Source organism: Electrona antarctica (assembly GCF_951216825.1).
Source record: "Electrona antarctica genome assembly, chromosome: 11".
NCBI classification, from domain to species: domain Eukaryota; kingdom Metazoa; phylum Chordata; class Actinopteri; order Myctophiformes; family Myctophidae; genus Electrona; species Electrona antarctica.
In genome coordinates, this window is record NC_136792.1 from 30,457,336 (window position 1) to 30,473,400 (window position 16,065).

Consider the following 16,065-nt stretch of genomic DNA (forward strand, 5'->3'; position numbering starts at 1 on the left):
CCACTAAATTAGGCACACATGTACAGAGTCCCAGAGTGGCCATTAAGAGAGTTTTCTTTTTTATTATTAACTTGAGCGCTCAAGTTAGTTTTGGAATTGGCAAGTGTGTTTGCACGAGTCATGGTTTGCGGCCTTGGGGAGAAGGAGAAATAAACAGTGGGCTCGAGTAGCTTGCTAAGTACAGTATGATGATGATGTATGATGATGTATTGACTCACAGCGACCCTGATTTGACATATGGCTCGAGGCAAACCTTTTGGGGTTACTCTATAAATAATGAAGTTGGGCAGTTACAGTTAGGGCAACCATGCACACAAATTAAGAAATTTTGCTGGGGACTCCCTAGTACCCCCCAAGGACCCCTAGCGGTCCCCGACTGATTCATTGAGTTCATGACATTTTAGTGAATATTTCACACACATGCATTTACACGCACACATACATTATGCTTACATGCTCTGTGTTGTGAGAATGGCTACATGGAAGTGGCTAGAGAAGCAATTAATCTGTTCATTCAAACTAAAGTCAAAGTTACATAATGCTAGCTGTCCTCTTTTTCTCGGCTAGAGCCACACATCTGCAGAGTAGAGAGCATTGGAAATAAGGAAGGTTCACTTCCCCTACAAAAACAAACAATAAAGCACGCACATCCACTAACTAAAACGCCAGGTGCTGGGCTGAGGTAAATAATAGAAAAGAAAAAAGGTCCGCACACTGCTCCAAAGCTTAAATATTTATTCTTTACACCAAAGTCAAATTTTTTTTTTTAAAAAGGTTTTTTTTTGTTTGTTTGTTTTGTACAGTGTACAGTACTGTACAGCATGTGGACCATGGTGGCATATATAAATTATTGATAAAAAGCTTCTAATATATTATTTATGCCCCAAAATCTATAAATCTCACACTATTAAGGCAACCTGCCGGTTCCACGCACTGCACAAGGTGCTCTTTTTTCACTTGAGCACTTGCCCCTTGCATGTATACTACACTTACCCCTCTAAATGTCTGTGCACTCTGGGTCAGCAGAACACACGTTTAAAACCACTGGTCTAATCTTTCACATTTAAAAGAATAATGTGGGAGGAAAGGATTTTCAGATTTAATAACATCACACCCGTGTGAAGTGAGGGGCGCTCTTATCATCGTACATCATCATGACGTAACATGTCACATATGACGTGAATTCTTCATTCATTGTCAATGGGAATTAAATCTTTGTGTAGGACAAAAATACCGATTTGCTCAGACACATATGACATAAATTCCCCATTCATTGTCAATGGGAATTGAATCTTTCTGTAGTACAAAAATAGCCAATTTGCTCGTCCACATATGACATAAATTCTCCATTAATTGTGAATTTCTTTCTAAAAGCATTGAACGTGTTGTCTCCAACCAGCTCTCTCTCCATCTCTCACAGAACAACCTGCTGGATCCCAACCAGTCAGGATTCAAAAAGACCCACTCCACAGAAACCGCACTGCTTGCAATTGCAGTGCATATGACAAATTCCCCATTCATTGTCAATGGGAATTGAATCCCCCCGAACCCTCCAAACTGGGGTCCCACAGGGATCTGTACTTGATCCCCTCCTTTTCTCACTGTACACTAAATCCCTTGGCACTATCATCTCTGCTCACAATATATCCTATCACTGCTATGCCGATGACACACAACTGTTTATATCCTTCCCCCCCTCTGCCACTCAGGTGGAAGATCGCATCACTGCATGCCTGGCTGACATCTCACAGTGGATGTCTTCCAACCACCTCAAGCTGAACCCAGACAAGGAGCTAACTATTTCCGTAGACAACGCCCTGGTAACGTCTGTCCCAACAGCCAGGAACCTTGGTGTTGTCCTGGACAGTCAGCTCTCGTTCAAAACATACATCACAGCTGTCACTCGATCCTGTAGGTTCACACTCTATAACATATGACGAATTAGACCGTTCCTCACCCAGGAGTCAGCCCAGCTCCTAATCCAGACAAAACTTGACTATTGTAACTCCCTCCTTACGGTTTCCCCAGCATGTGCACTTAAGCCTCTCCAACTGATCCAAAATGCTGCATCTCGCTTGGTCTTCAACCAGCCAAAATTCTCACATGTCTCCCCCCTTCTCCGCTCCCTCCACTGGATCCCGGTCGCTGCCCGCACAGAATACAAAACTCTGATGCTGGCATTCAAAGCAACCAAAGGTATGGCTCCCCCATATCTTGCAAGTATGATTGAACCCTACAAACCCTCCCGCGCACTCAGATCAGCCAACGCAGGGAAGCTGGAAGTACCCTCACTAAAAACGCTGAGACAACGCTCCACGCGTCCCAAACTCTTCTCCCTTCTGGCTCCAAAACTGTGAAATGCACTTCCCATTGCAGTCAGAACTGCAGCATCACTCCCAATCTTCCGCCGCAGTCTGAAAACCCACCTTTTCAGACTCCATCATGGCCCGTAGCACTTACCCTACCCCCTTAGATAGCACTTTTTGTAGACTTAGATAGCATTTGATACAGACTTATAGCATGTTATGTAGACAGCACTAGAATTGCATTGTATATAGTCATAGCACTTCATAGAACATATGTATAGCATAGTATAGTATATATGTATAGTTTATATGTATACTGTAGTTTCATTATATTCCACCGTTACGTTCTTAGCTTACGCATGTTTCATGATAACTATGTATGTAATGTATTGCCATGCTTTTTTTGTTCTTGCTTAATGTAAATCGCTCTGGATTAAGAGCGTCTGCTAAATGCCTAAATTGTATAAGTGTAAGATGGAAAACTACACTAATAGCTGAATATATAGGAAAAAGAGGTGGAAATGATAGCCTGCTTAGTATGGAAGTTCTGCTACCAGTGTTGCCTGGGACAATAACTGCCTTTACTGTTCCAAGCTGAGCAGCTGTGAAATGCATGTTTTCAGGTAAAACAATAATTTCGTAGAAACAAATTACAGTACATAGCCTACAGCACAGGAGTGCTGGTCGCAGGTCAGCTTCCAGTAACTACATATTGTGTCTTCAACCCAGTATGAGTAAACTAGTGTTCATAATTCATTCAGTTTAGGCAGATGTAGGGGTGCAACAGTTCATTATACTATTTGATTTAATCATTTATAAAAAAAGAAACTGCTATGCCGATGACACACGACTGTTTCTCATTTATAAAAAAAATAATCCCCAAAACATTTTTATTGTTAAAGAAATAGAAAAATAACCTGTCTTGTAATGGATCCAATGTAGTTATTATTTAGTCACACGCTCTCCTTAATACTTTTCATTGGTTAACTATAAAAGCCACAGCCATACTTAACAACTTTCAATCTGGCATTCCTATTTAGGGCATGCCGTTATCAGCAACAATCTTTCAACTTTATGTGATCAACCTACTGCATCTAAAAATAAAAGTTTAAAGACGGAAGCTTACAGTATAACTTGCTGAAGTCTCTACTATATACAACAGCAGTGGCTCAGGGGTAGATTGTCTGCTTGGGAAGCAGAAGCTTCCCAGTTTGATCCCGGGCTTCCCCAGAGTTAGTGTCAAAGTGTCCTTGAGCAAGAACTGCTGAGCTGAATCCCTAACCTGCCATGAGCAGGTTGGTGCCGTGCATGGTTTCCTCTGCATCAGTGTATGAATGTGTGTGTGAATGTAATGCACAATCTATGTAAAGCGCCTTGGATATAACGCACCATTTACTAAAAGATCTAAGACGTTATCATTGACAGAATCTTTAGAGACACAATCTGTATGAGATTTCTACACAAAGCAAACTGAACAAGAGACTGAGATTGAGAGAGAGAGGACCCTGATGAAGATGAGATCAAGATGAGAAAGAGACAGAAAAGGAGGCATGGAGTACAATATGAGAAAGAAGAAGAGAGAAAAACAGCGTTACCTTCTGCCGGCTCAGTGTGAGAATGGAGCTCAAGTCAGTTGTGCCTGTCTGTGCTGTGCTACACTCTGAGATAGACTCTGTCTGTCCTGTACGACACTCTGAGATAGACTGAGAGAAAAAACCCACAGTCAGCGAGAGAGAGAGAGAGAGAGCGAGAGAGAGAGAGAGAGAGAGAGATAGATCAACTCAACCCATGCAGTGGGAGTGACAGTGCAGAGCCATAGAGTAAGTGGAATTGTGTGTGTGTGTGTGTGTGTGTGCACGTGCGTGCGTTTGTCCGCAGCTATACCTTGCATACTACTGTAAAAGGCGGATCAGAGTTCTACATTGTCAAATATTTTTCAAAAGGGTCAATGACAGTTACGTCATTTTGTGAATGAATGATCACTGAGTATAGTCGTCCCGCCAATGCGATGCGTGTCCTATAGAACGGAACCAGCGAGTAGGGCACCTGTCCATCAGGATTATGGGATCCACATTACTAACAAGCCAATTAAAACGCTCCTGTCCCTCTGGCTTATGTGATGTACCGGCACTAGAACAATGAAAGTACAATGAAAGTGGCATTGTACTGTTAGGTCAGTGGTTTTCAACCAGTGGTCCGGGGACCACCAGTGGTCCTTGAGAGGATTCCAGGTGGTCCCCAGCTAAATGATGCAGAGTTTGGACCCGTATAGATCTTTAACTCTTGAGAGCGTAAAATGAAACCAAATGGACTCTTCATCATCATCATCATTTTTCGACCGCGGTCGAGATCATGGATTCCACAATGCTACGCCAGACTTCCCGGTCCTTCATTGGCACCCCCAGTTCCTGCCTACTGAAGCATGTGTCCCTAGCGATGACATCAGGGAACGACAGCTTTCTACCTCTGGTCCGCCCTGAGGCAGGACTCCAGAGAAGAAGGGAAGATATAACCTCATTGTCAGCTCTGTAGCAGTGGCCGGCAAACTGCGCTCTTCTGGATCGGACCAGTGAAGAAACACGGGGAAGGTTGCCGTATATTAGATTAGTCGATTGGTGGCTCTTCCATGACAGATTTTGCGCTCTCATTAGAAGGCGGGTGTGAGTGCCATCCAACCGATTCTCTTGTTTCTTTGAATGGACTCTTACGCCGGGGCTCTACCGGGCGTAATGAATTGTCCCGGTTCGTTTTTTGACGCACGCACGCACGCACGCACGCACGCACGCACGCACGCACGTACGTGTCCGGTGGACCCCCCGGCGTTACGGGTTCATTTGGTTTCATTTACGCTCTCAAGAGTTACATTTTTTTTAAATATCTGAATTACCTAATTTACAAGAAGTCTACACAATTAGAAAATGTAGAATAATTGTTATTTTGACCAACGTTTGCCTGTTATCTCTCCTAAATACAGCATGGAATTGTGGACAAAAACTAAAGAAATCTTTAGTTTTGGGTCTGAGAGACTAAACCTCATCAAATGGTGGTCTGTGGCTAATATGCTGAATAATTTGTGGGCCCTGGTATCAAAATGGTTGAAATGAAAACCACTGTGTTAGGTGATAATAAATAATAGGTGGAGTTTTCATGTTGCCCGATTGGGCAAGTGCTCGTTTGAGAGGGGACGCAACTGTCTATAAACACAACACGTTTGAGAGGGGACGCAACTGTCTATAAACCCAACACGTTTGAGAGGGGACGCAACTGTCTATAAACACAACACGTTTGAGAGGGGACGCAACTGTCTATAAACACAACACGTTTGAGAGGGGACGCAACTGTCTATAAACACAACACGTTTGAGAGGGGACGCAACTGTCTATAAACACAACACGTTTGAGAGGGGACGCAACTGTCTATAAACACAACACGTTTGAGAGGGGACGCAACTGTCTATAAACACAACACGTTTGAGAGGGGACGCAACTGTCTATAAACCCAACACGTTTGAGAGGGGACGCAACTGTCTATAAACCCAACACGTTTGAGAGGGGACGCAACTGTCTATAAACCCAACACGTTTGAGAGGGGACGCAACTGTCTATAAACCCAACACGTTTGAGAGGGGACGCAACTGTCTATAAACCCAACACGTTTGAGAGGGGACGCAACTGTCTATAAACCCAACACGTTTGAGAGGGGACGCAACTGTCTATAAACACAACACGTTTGAGAGGGGACGCAACTGTCTATAAACACAACACGTTTGAGAGGGGACGCAACTGTCTATAAACACAACACGTTTGAGAGGGGACGCAACTGTCTATAAACACAACACGTTTGAGAGGGGACGCAACTGTCTATAAACCCAACACGTTTGAGAGGGGACGCAACTGTCTATAAACACAACACGTTTGAGAGGGGACGCAACTGTCTATAAACCCAACACGTTTGAGAGGGGACGCAACTGTCTATAAACACAACACGTTTGAGAGGGGACGCAACTGTCTATAAACCCAACACGTTTGAGAGGGGACGCAACTGTCTATAAACACAACACGTTTGAGAGGGGACGCAACTGTCTATAAACACAACACGTTTGAGAGGGGACGCAACTGTCTATAAACACAACACGTTTGAGAGGGGACGCAACTGTCTATAAACCCAACACGTTTGAGAGGGGACGCAACTGTCTATAAACACAACACGTTTGAGAGGGGACGCAACTGTCTATAAACCCAACACGTTTGAGAGGGGACGCAACTGTCTATAAACACAACACGTTTGAGAGGGGACGCAACTGTCTATAAACACAACACGTTTGAGAGGGGACGCAACTGTCTATAAACCCAACACGTTTGAGAGGGGACGCAACTGTCTATAAACACAACACGTTTGAGAGGGGACGCAACTGTCTATAAACCCAACACGTTTGAGAGGGGACGCAACTGTCTATAAACCCAACACGTTTGAGAGGGGACGCAACTGTCTATAAACACAACACGTTTGAGAGGGGACGCAACTGTCTATAAACACAACACGTTTGAGAGGGGACGCAACTGTCTATAAACCCAACACGTTTGAGAGGGGACGCAACTGTCTATAAACACAACACGTTTGAGAGGACGCAACTGTCTATAAACCCAACACGTTTGAGAGGGGACGCAACTGTCTATAAACACAACACGTTTGAGAGGACGCAACTGTCTATAAACCCAACACGTTTGAGAGGGGACGCAACTGTCTATAAACCCAACACGTTTGAGAGGGGACGCAACTGTCTATAAACACAACACGTTTGAGAGGACGCAACTGTCTATAAACCCAACACGTTTGAGAGGGGACGCAACTGTCTATAAACAGAACACGTTTGAGAGGACGCAACTGTCTATAAACCCAACACGTTTGAGAGGGGACGCAACTGTCTATAAACCCAACACGTTTGAGAGGGGACGCAACTGTCTATAAACCCAACACGTTTGAGAGGGGACGCAACTGTCTATAAACACAACACGTTTGAGAGGGGACGCAACTGTCTATAAACACAACACGTTTGAGAGGACGCAACTGTCTATAAACACAACACGTTTGAGAGGACGCAACTGTCTATAAACACAACACATTTGAGAGGGGACGCAACTGTCTATAAACACAACACGTTTGAGAGGGGACGCAACTGTCTATAAACACAACACGTTTGAGAGAGGACGCAACTGTCTATAAACACAACACGTTTGAGAGGACGCAACTGTCTATAAACACAACACGTTTGAGAGGACGCAACTGTCTATAAACACAACACATTTGAGAGGGGACGCAACTGTCTATAAACACAACACGTTTGAGAGGGGACGCAACTGTCTATAAACCCAACACGTTTGAGAGGGGACGCAACTGTCTATAAACCCAACACGTTTGAGAGGGGACGCAACTGTCTATAAACACAACACGTTTGAGAGGGGACGCAACTGTCTATAAACACAACACGTTTGAGAGGGGACGCAACTGTCTATAAACACAACACGTTTGAGAGGGGACGCAACTGTCTATAAACCCAACACGTTTGAGAGGGGACGCAACTGTCTATAAACACAACACGTTTGAGAGGGGACGCAACTGTCTATAAACCCAACACGTTTGAGAGGGGACGCAACTGTCTATAAACACAACACGTTTGAGAGGGGACGCAACTGTCTATAAACCCAACACGTTTGAGAGGGGACGCAACTGTCTATAAACACAACACGTTTGAGAGGGGACGCAACTGTCTATAAACACAACACGTTTGAGAGGGGACGCAACTGTCTATAAACACAACACGTTTGAGAGGGGACGCAACTGTCTATAAACCCAACACGTTTGAGAGGGGACGCAACTGTCTATAAACACAACACGTTTGAGAGGGGACGCAACTGTCTATAAACCCAACACGTTTGAGAGGGGACGCAACTGTCTATAAACACAACACGTTTGAGAGGGGACGCAACTGTCTATAAACACAACACGTTTGAGAGGGGACGCAACTGTCTATAAACCCAACACGTTTGAGAGGGGACGCAACTGTCTATAAACACAACACGTTTGAGAGGGGACGCAACTGTCTATAAACCCAACACGTTTGAGAGGGGACGCAACTGTCTATAAACACAACACGTTTGAGAGGGGACGCAACTGTCTATAAACACAACACGTTTGAGAGGGGACGCAACTGTCTATAAACCCAACACGTTTGAGAGGGGACGCAACTGTCTATAAACACAACACGTTTGAGAGGGGACGCAACTGTCTATAAACCCAACACGTTTGAGAGGGGACGCAACTGTCTATAAACCCAACACGTTTGAGAGGGGACGCAACTGTCTATAAACACAACACGTTTGAGAGGGGACGCAACTGTCTATAAACACAACACGTTTGAGAGGGGACGCAACTGTCTATAAACCCAACACGTTTGAGAGGGGACGCAACTGTCTATAAACACAACACGTTTGAGAGGACGCAACTGTCTATAAACCCAACACGTTTGAGAGGGGACGCAACTGTCTATAAACACAACACGTTTGAGAGGACGCAACTGTCTATAAACCCAACACGTTTGAGAGGGGACGCAACTGTCTATAAACCCAACACGTTTGAGAGGGGACGCAACTGTCTATAAACACAACACGTTTGAGAGGACGCAACTGTCTATAAACCCAACACGTTTGAGAGGGGACGCAACTGTCTATAAACACAACACGTTTGAGAGGACGCAACTGTCTATAAACCCAACACGTTTGAGAGGGGACGCAACTGTCTATAAACCCAACACGTTTGAGAGGGGACGCAACTGTCTATAAACCCAACACGTTTGAGAGGGGACGCAACTGTCTATAAACACAACACGTTTGAGAGGGGACGCAACTGTCTATAAACACAACACGTTTGAGAGGACGCAACTGTCTATAAACACAACACGTTTGAGAGGACGCAACTGTCTATAAACACAACACATTTGAGAGGGGACGCAACTGTCTATAAACACAACACGTTTGAGAGGGGACGCAACTGTCTATAAACACAACACGTTTGAGAGAGGACGCAACTGTCTATAAACACAACACGTTTGAGAGGACGCAACTGTCTATAAACACAACACGTTTGAGAGGACGCAACTGTCTATAAACACAACACATTTGAGAGGGGACGCAACTGTCTATAAACACAACACGTTTGAGAGGGGACGCAACTGTCTATAAACACAACACGTTTGAGAGGGGACGCAACTGTCTATAAACACAACACGTTTGAGAGGGGACGCAACTGTCTATAAACACAACACGAGATATCTGTCGGCTTATAACATCTGAAAATGGCCAGAGTGCTCTGTCTTCTGGTCTGTGGAATGTAAAATTAAAGCACGGTTTACCTATAATGTGCTGTTTTCACTGTTGCACGCACGCACGCACGCACGCACACACGCACGCACGCACGCACGCACGCACACACGCACGCACGCACACACACACACACACACACACAGTGGTGACGTGGAATTGCCATGGGTTGCTTTTTATGACTAGGTACTTCCGAAAGTACACACATTTTCATTCATTCATTCATTCATTCATTCATTCATTCATTCATTCATTGTCACACTCCCATTTTGAAATGCACATGCTCATCAAGTGATACCTATTGTGTGATACAGGCTCACAGGTTTCTCTCTCTCTTTCTGACCACTTTGAAAACAGAACCAAAACACAGGAGGGGGAGAGAGAGAAAGAGAGAGAGAGAGAGAGAGAGAGAGAGAGAGAGAGAGAGAGAGAGAGAAGATGAGAAAGAAGCCCTCCAGCCACCAGCTGTTCTGTCTCCTTCTGGAATCTGTCAAAAAGATACATAAAGAGGTACACAAAGATATCTGGAGCAGCAGGAGACATAGAACAACACACTATAATCAGATGGAAATGAGCATGACCAGCAGGAGAGGAAGAACAAAACGTAACAATCTGTGTTGAAAGAGAGAGAGAGAAAGAGAGAAAGAGAGAGAGAGACAGAGACCACTCCTCCATGCGTGTTTGTGTGCGTGCGTGAGGGAGATGTAGTATATGAAAGGGAAGTGACTTCAATCCTTTAGAAATAGACAGAAAACACTCCCCCCGCTAGATGAGTATTTGGATGCAACACTTCACTAGGCCTCAAGCCAAGCCAAGCAAAGCCAAACAAAAGAATACGTCAGACACTATGACTGAGAAAACAACACAACTAGGTGCTCATGGGAGGAAAAAAAGTTAAAAGTATCAGAGGTTCTCCTGGATCAAACGAGATAAAACATGAAAAAGCTTTTTCCTTCTTTTATTATTGAGTGATAATTCAAAACTTGCTCATAAAAGTTCACTTTTTGATGTAATAAACATGTTTTTTTCCTCCCCAAAATGTCTGTAAGTACTGTAGCAAGTACAGTTGTCATCCTTAATGCTCCACCTCTGTTGTGGAGCTATAACGCTCATGTTGACTATAGAGCTGCTACGGTTCATAGAGACTGGTGCTAATGTCAGAGGATAAAGCAGAACCTTGATGAGATTTTTATTTGGGACTGTTTGACACAGTTGTATAAGAATAATTATTCCTGTAATGTAAAGTAATACAAGCTTTGATTTGGTTTAAATGGTAGGACTTGAAAGACAGAGGCTGACGTGTAAGCTTAAGCCTTTGAGAGCGTCAATGCAACTTGGGTGTATACTGTAGCTTATAGGTAGATATTGTGAAGCTGAAGGTTCGGCCTGCACTGAGCAATCACAGACATGCACATCCCTGCGTGCACGCACATACGCACGCACACACGCACGCACGCACACATGCACGCACGCACACACACACACACACACACACACACACACACACACCCACACACACGTAATACACCTTATGTAATGCAGAGGATTGCTACTGAATAAGAAGACATGCAAAAGCGTGCAAGTGTGAACCCAGCACAAGCACCTTTATGTGTAAGCAAAATCACAGGGATTTGTTCTCTCTCTCTCTACTCTCTCTCACACACACACACACACACACACACACACACACACACGTGCGTGCACACACTGATATGCGTGCAGATGTACTTACTGTAGTGCACAGGCACATTCACATGGATAACTTGAATCCATGCCACACACAGCACTTCTTCTGGTCATTTGAACCTGACATTCCCTGATCTGAACACGCGCAGAAACCTTGTTCAGCTTGAATGTCAAAATGAAAGCTGACAATGACAAAGAAACAAGCCACCCACAGAAAACACAGAGCACTGCTTCTGAAAGCCCTGATTTTTTGTTTTGTTTTGCACACTGAAGATCAGGTCAGGTCATGAGTTTTCTACACATAGCTTTACATTAAATCTCGAGTATTAAAGTATAAGTTGGCATGGCATATTGCAGAGCAGACAGTAATGTAGGCTACGTGCTTTGGCATCAAGCCTTCATCAGCGTTGTGTGCTGCGGGCAACGGAAGTGTCCCATTTATAGTCTCCGTTGGAGAGACACCTTCCCCTGTATAGATACAAACAACTTCTTCCAACCAAGAAACTTGTACAAGAAGCGCAATCATAAATACAAATTCATATACAGCGAAGCTGCAAAATCAATTATACACATCAGTCCTTGAATATATGCACATCTAATTTCAGTCTGTTCCAGTATACTACAGTTAATGAAACATATTAATTCATGAATTCATTAAATACCACATACCGGTACACTAATGCACAATATTGTCTGAGTCCTCAAAACAGGGGGGTATGGTACCAAAGTAAGACAAGAATAAAAAGAAAGAGGTATTTAAGTTAAATATGGTAGTACTACCAGCAAGCCAAATTACGTCATGCAATTATGATGACGTCCTCTGGCGCTCAGGATATATTGCAAGTTATGAACAATATAGCGTGCAAACAACTCTTTGATGGGAAGGCAGGTTAAGACACACATACTTTTCTTCCACTGCACTGCCTGTGGTGGTGTGGAACGTGTGTGTATTTGAAGTTGGTGGGGCAAACGGTTCTCGAGTTGCGTGGATTACAGATGTACGTACAGACGTACACACAGAGACGGGGTGCATTGCTTTAGTGCAGTGGTTCCCAAAAAATTAAGGTCAAGGACCCTCAATTGATATTTATATTTCATATAAAATATTTCACCCATTTGAAAAGATTTTGTGCCAGGGATCCCCATAATAGAAGATTTGTGAACATTTTGGGGAAATCTACAAGCCCACAATACGTTATGATGTGTGTTTATACAAATAAAGCGTTTTAAATTCACAATGCACATTTCGCTGTGGAACCCTTGGAACCCCCTCAAGGAACCAGGCCATGGGGGTCTCTGGGCCCTGCTTTGAGAACCGCTGATTTAGTGGGATAAGATGACCTCATTCATTGGTTCATTGTACATTATGTACTGTCAGTGACATAGCATGCTCCATGGCATGGATTACTGTAATCTGGGACAAAAACAAAAACATAAAACCTAATTGAACTGTAGAAAGACAGTAAGATCTTTAATCTCCAGTTCTCATCCCATCAGCACAGTATAGTTGAATGGCACAATTAACTGCCTTCATCAGGATGACTAGGACTAATAGTCACCCTGATGAAGGTAGTTTTGTGCTGCAACATGTAGGTGCATTTCAATTCTTGCAATGCATTAGCCACTTTAATTAAAGGCTTCTAAAATTTCTACAAGAGTTCCTTGGTCTCTTCTTTTCAATTCTGTCACCCAGTTGTACCAAATAGATACCCAAGTACAGTATCTTACATATAGTAGGCTTACTGTCCCTCTCTACATAATTACTTTTGAAACCAGGATTTGAATATTATTGTTATTATATATTAATAACAATAATATTCAAATCCTGGTTGCCATGGTTATAGGGATAAATCCAAATCGGTTGGCAGTCAGTATCCTCATCCATACTATATATTACTATTTACTGCTGAATCATTATTTTATTTGTCCAGGCTCATTCGTTGCACGCACTGCATGATAATCCCTATATGACATGGACTAATGGCTTAGTTTTTCCTGTCCTGCAGTGATGACTATTCACTGGTTTACATAATACAGCAGAATCTGTTTCTCGGTCCAAGCCATGAGAGTGAGTGTGTGTGTGCGTGCGTGTGTGCGTGCGTGCGTGCGTGCGTGCGCGTGTGCGTGCGTAAATCCCTATAGACCCTTCATAATGTTACTGTCATGCGTGACAGCGGCCAAGTCATGAAGCTGTGTGGGTTTATGTACATTCTATTGTTCTCTAGAATAGATCCCTGTTTCTCAAAGGATCCCAGGTCCTTGAGGGGGTTCCAGGTGGTCACCAGCAAAAAGGAGACTTAATAATAATTATTATTATATCTGAAATTTATATAGCTTTCTTCTACGTACCCAAAGATGCTTTACATGATGGGGGGCACTACTCACTATTAACTTTTTTCCATTTTGACAAATCTTGACAGATCATCTCTCCCTGTGGCAGCTATTATAGAACTTCCTCGTCATACTGTACACCTATGCTGAATTAATTGGAGTTATTGGGTCAGAACTTGATGTTATACTGTGTGCAATAAAATACAACTTTAAATCACACAAAGATACACAATACAGTACCTTCATAACTGTTGTCTGATTGATAACTCTCTAGTTAAGCGTTCCAGGTACAGTGTGAATTGTTCGTAGAGGTGAATTGGGAATTTGAAACAGACAGATACTGCAGAGTTAAGTAATGAATGGATGAAGGAAGGGCGTGGATTGTAATGGTTAAAGGAGAATTCCATGCTAGAAGGCTTTCTTACCTTTATTTGTAGTTGTTACGTCCCCAACAAAGAGGTCCAGGTGTTATTTTGTGCAAAAGTGCATTATTGGCTATTTCCCCTAATATAAGCCCTCAATGGGGGTTGGGTTTTTGTGCTAATTCCCTTATTTCCATCGAAATAAGTAGTAAAGTGTGCCGCTCGGGATACTATTTACATTTTACAAGAGAGGATATACAAAAAATATTGATTTTTGAGCGATGGAAATAAGCGAATTAGCATAACACCCCATAGCCCCATTCAATTCAATGCAATTCAATGCAATTCTTTGAGGGCTTATGGTAGGGGAAATAGACAATAATGCGCTTATACAAAATAACACCTGGACCTCTTTGGTGGGGATGTAACAACTACAAATAAAGGTAAGAAAGCCTTCTAGCATGGCATTCTCCTTTAAAAGGAAGCATTAATAATGGAACAACATGCTTTGCATCACAACTCAGCCGTACCGAAAAACAAAATTGTTGAGCTAAGCAGACACACGCAAGCAAACATACGAGCACGCACATGCATATACGCAATACGGTTTTGAAGGAGGCAACAGCTGTACCTATTTGAAATAGTCTCGCAGGCCCTGCAAGCTGCAGGCCCTAGAGCTTATGCTCCAGTAAGTTCCATTGTTAAGCCGGGCCTGCAGGGGACACTCGTTACAGGTAACCTGACCTGACCTAAGAAAGTAGCAGCAGATGTGTACATAAAGATGCAGCAGTAGAGACTGTAACAGTTATAGAACATACTGTAGGCTTTTGTTAAAGTTAAATAGTCAGGCATAGGCATAAGGAATAGGCATAACGAAATTAATGAACAAAATCTGAAATTCACATAATTATACTGTATAGTAAATATAGTAGTGGACCAGAAAGAATACAATAGTTATCATGCCAATAGCAAAGGCGGCCGTATAGCTGAGTGGGTAAAGAGGTTGACTTGTCTGATAATCTGAAGGTCACTGGTTTGACAGTAACATTATTTATGACAGGTCTATAATTTGATTTTTGGATCACCCATCTACAGTATGTTGAAGTGTCCCTGAGCAAGACACACGTCCCAACTGAGCACAAAAAAACAACATCTGATCAAACCAAATGCAAAAAGTATTTCTGAGATGTATTCGGGCCCAAAAACAATCAAGTTTCAGTTCTTTCTTTTCTCAACTTCTTCAAAAGTTGAGTCTCTGGAGCTGTGAGGTTTTTAAGCAACAGGAGGGTTACAGTTAAGAGATGGACTTTGCAGTGTTCAAAGACAGCTTGTGTCAGGTGATTAAGGACCACACTGGGAGCACGACTGATTAACTATCCATGAGCAGATGGTTATCAGATGAGGCTCTCCATCAAACTCTCTCAGCAGGACAGGGTTCACTTCTGGATCAGGCTAGCTCACTTACCACTGACAGCATGCTGCCTGGGACAACAAGCAGAATACCATTCAGCTTAAAACCACTTAAAACCCTCTATACTTAATAAACATGTATGCTCTTTTAGTCTACACCAATGTCTTTTCTGAAAATATTCATGTATAAAGAATACATTTTGTGTGTGTCGAGAACACTCTTACCGAGATATGGGAAAATACAGTCCACACATTTTGTTGGTCCATTGAGTAATTTGATTGGATTATTAAAATCATGGGCTAAAGAAATAGGCTACTCAATTGATCTAAATTATTCTTAAAAAATGTATCCCACGTGTTTTGTAACCAATTTTTTTTAATTAATTTCGCTCCTATGCCACCAAAATGTGGAACGCCCTACCGACAGTCATTAAGACATGCGAATCCCTTGACTCCTTCAAAACCGCTCTCAAAGGGCACCTACAGACGGCTGCAATTCGAAACTGGCCCCCGTAAAATCTAAATCCCCCACCCACCCCTTTTCCCCCTCACTGTATATGTTTTTTTTACCTTTTTTACCTCCTCTATGATGAT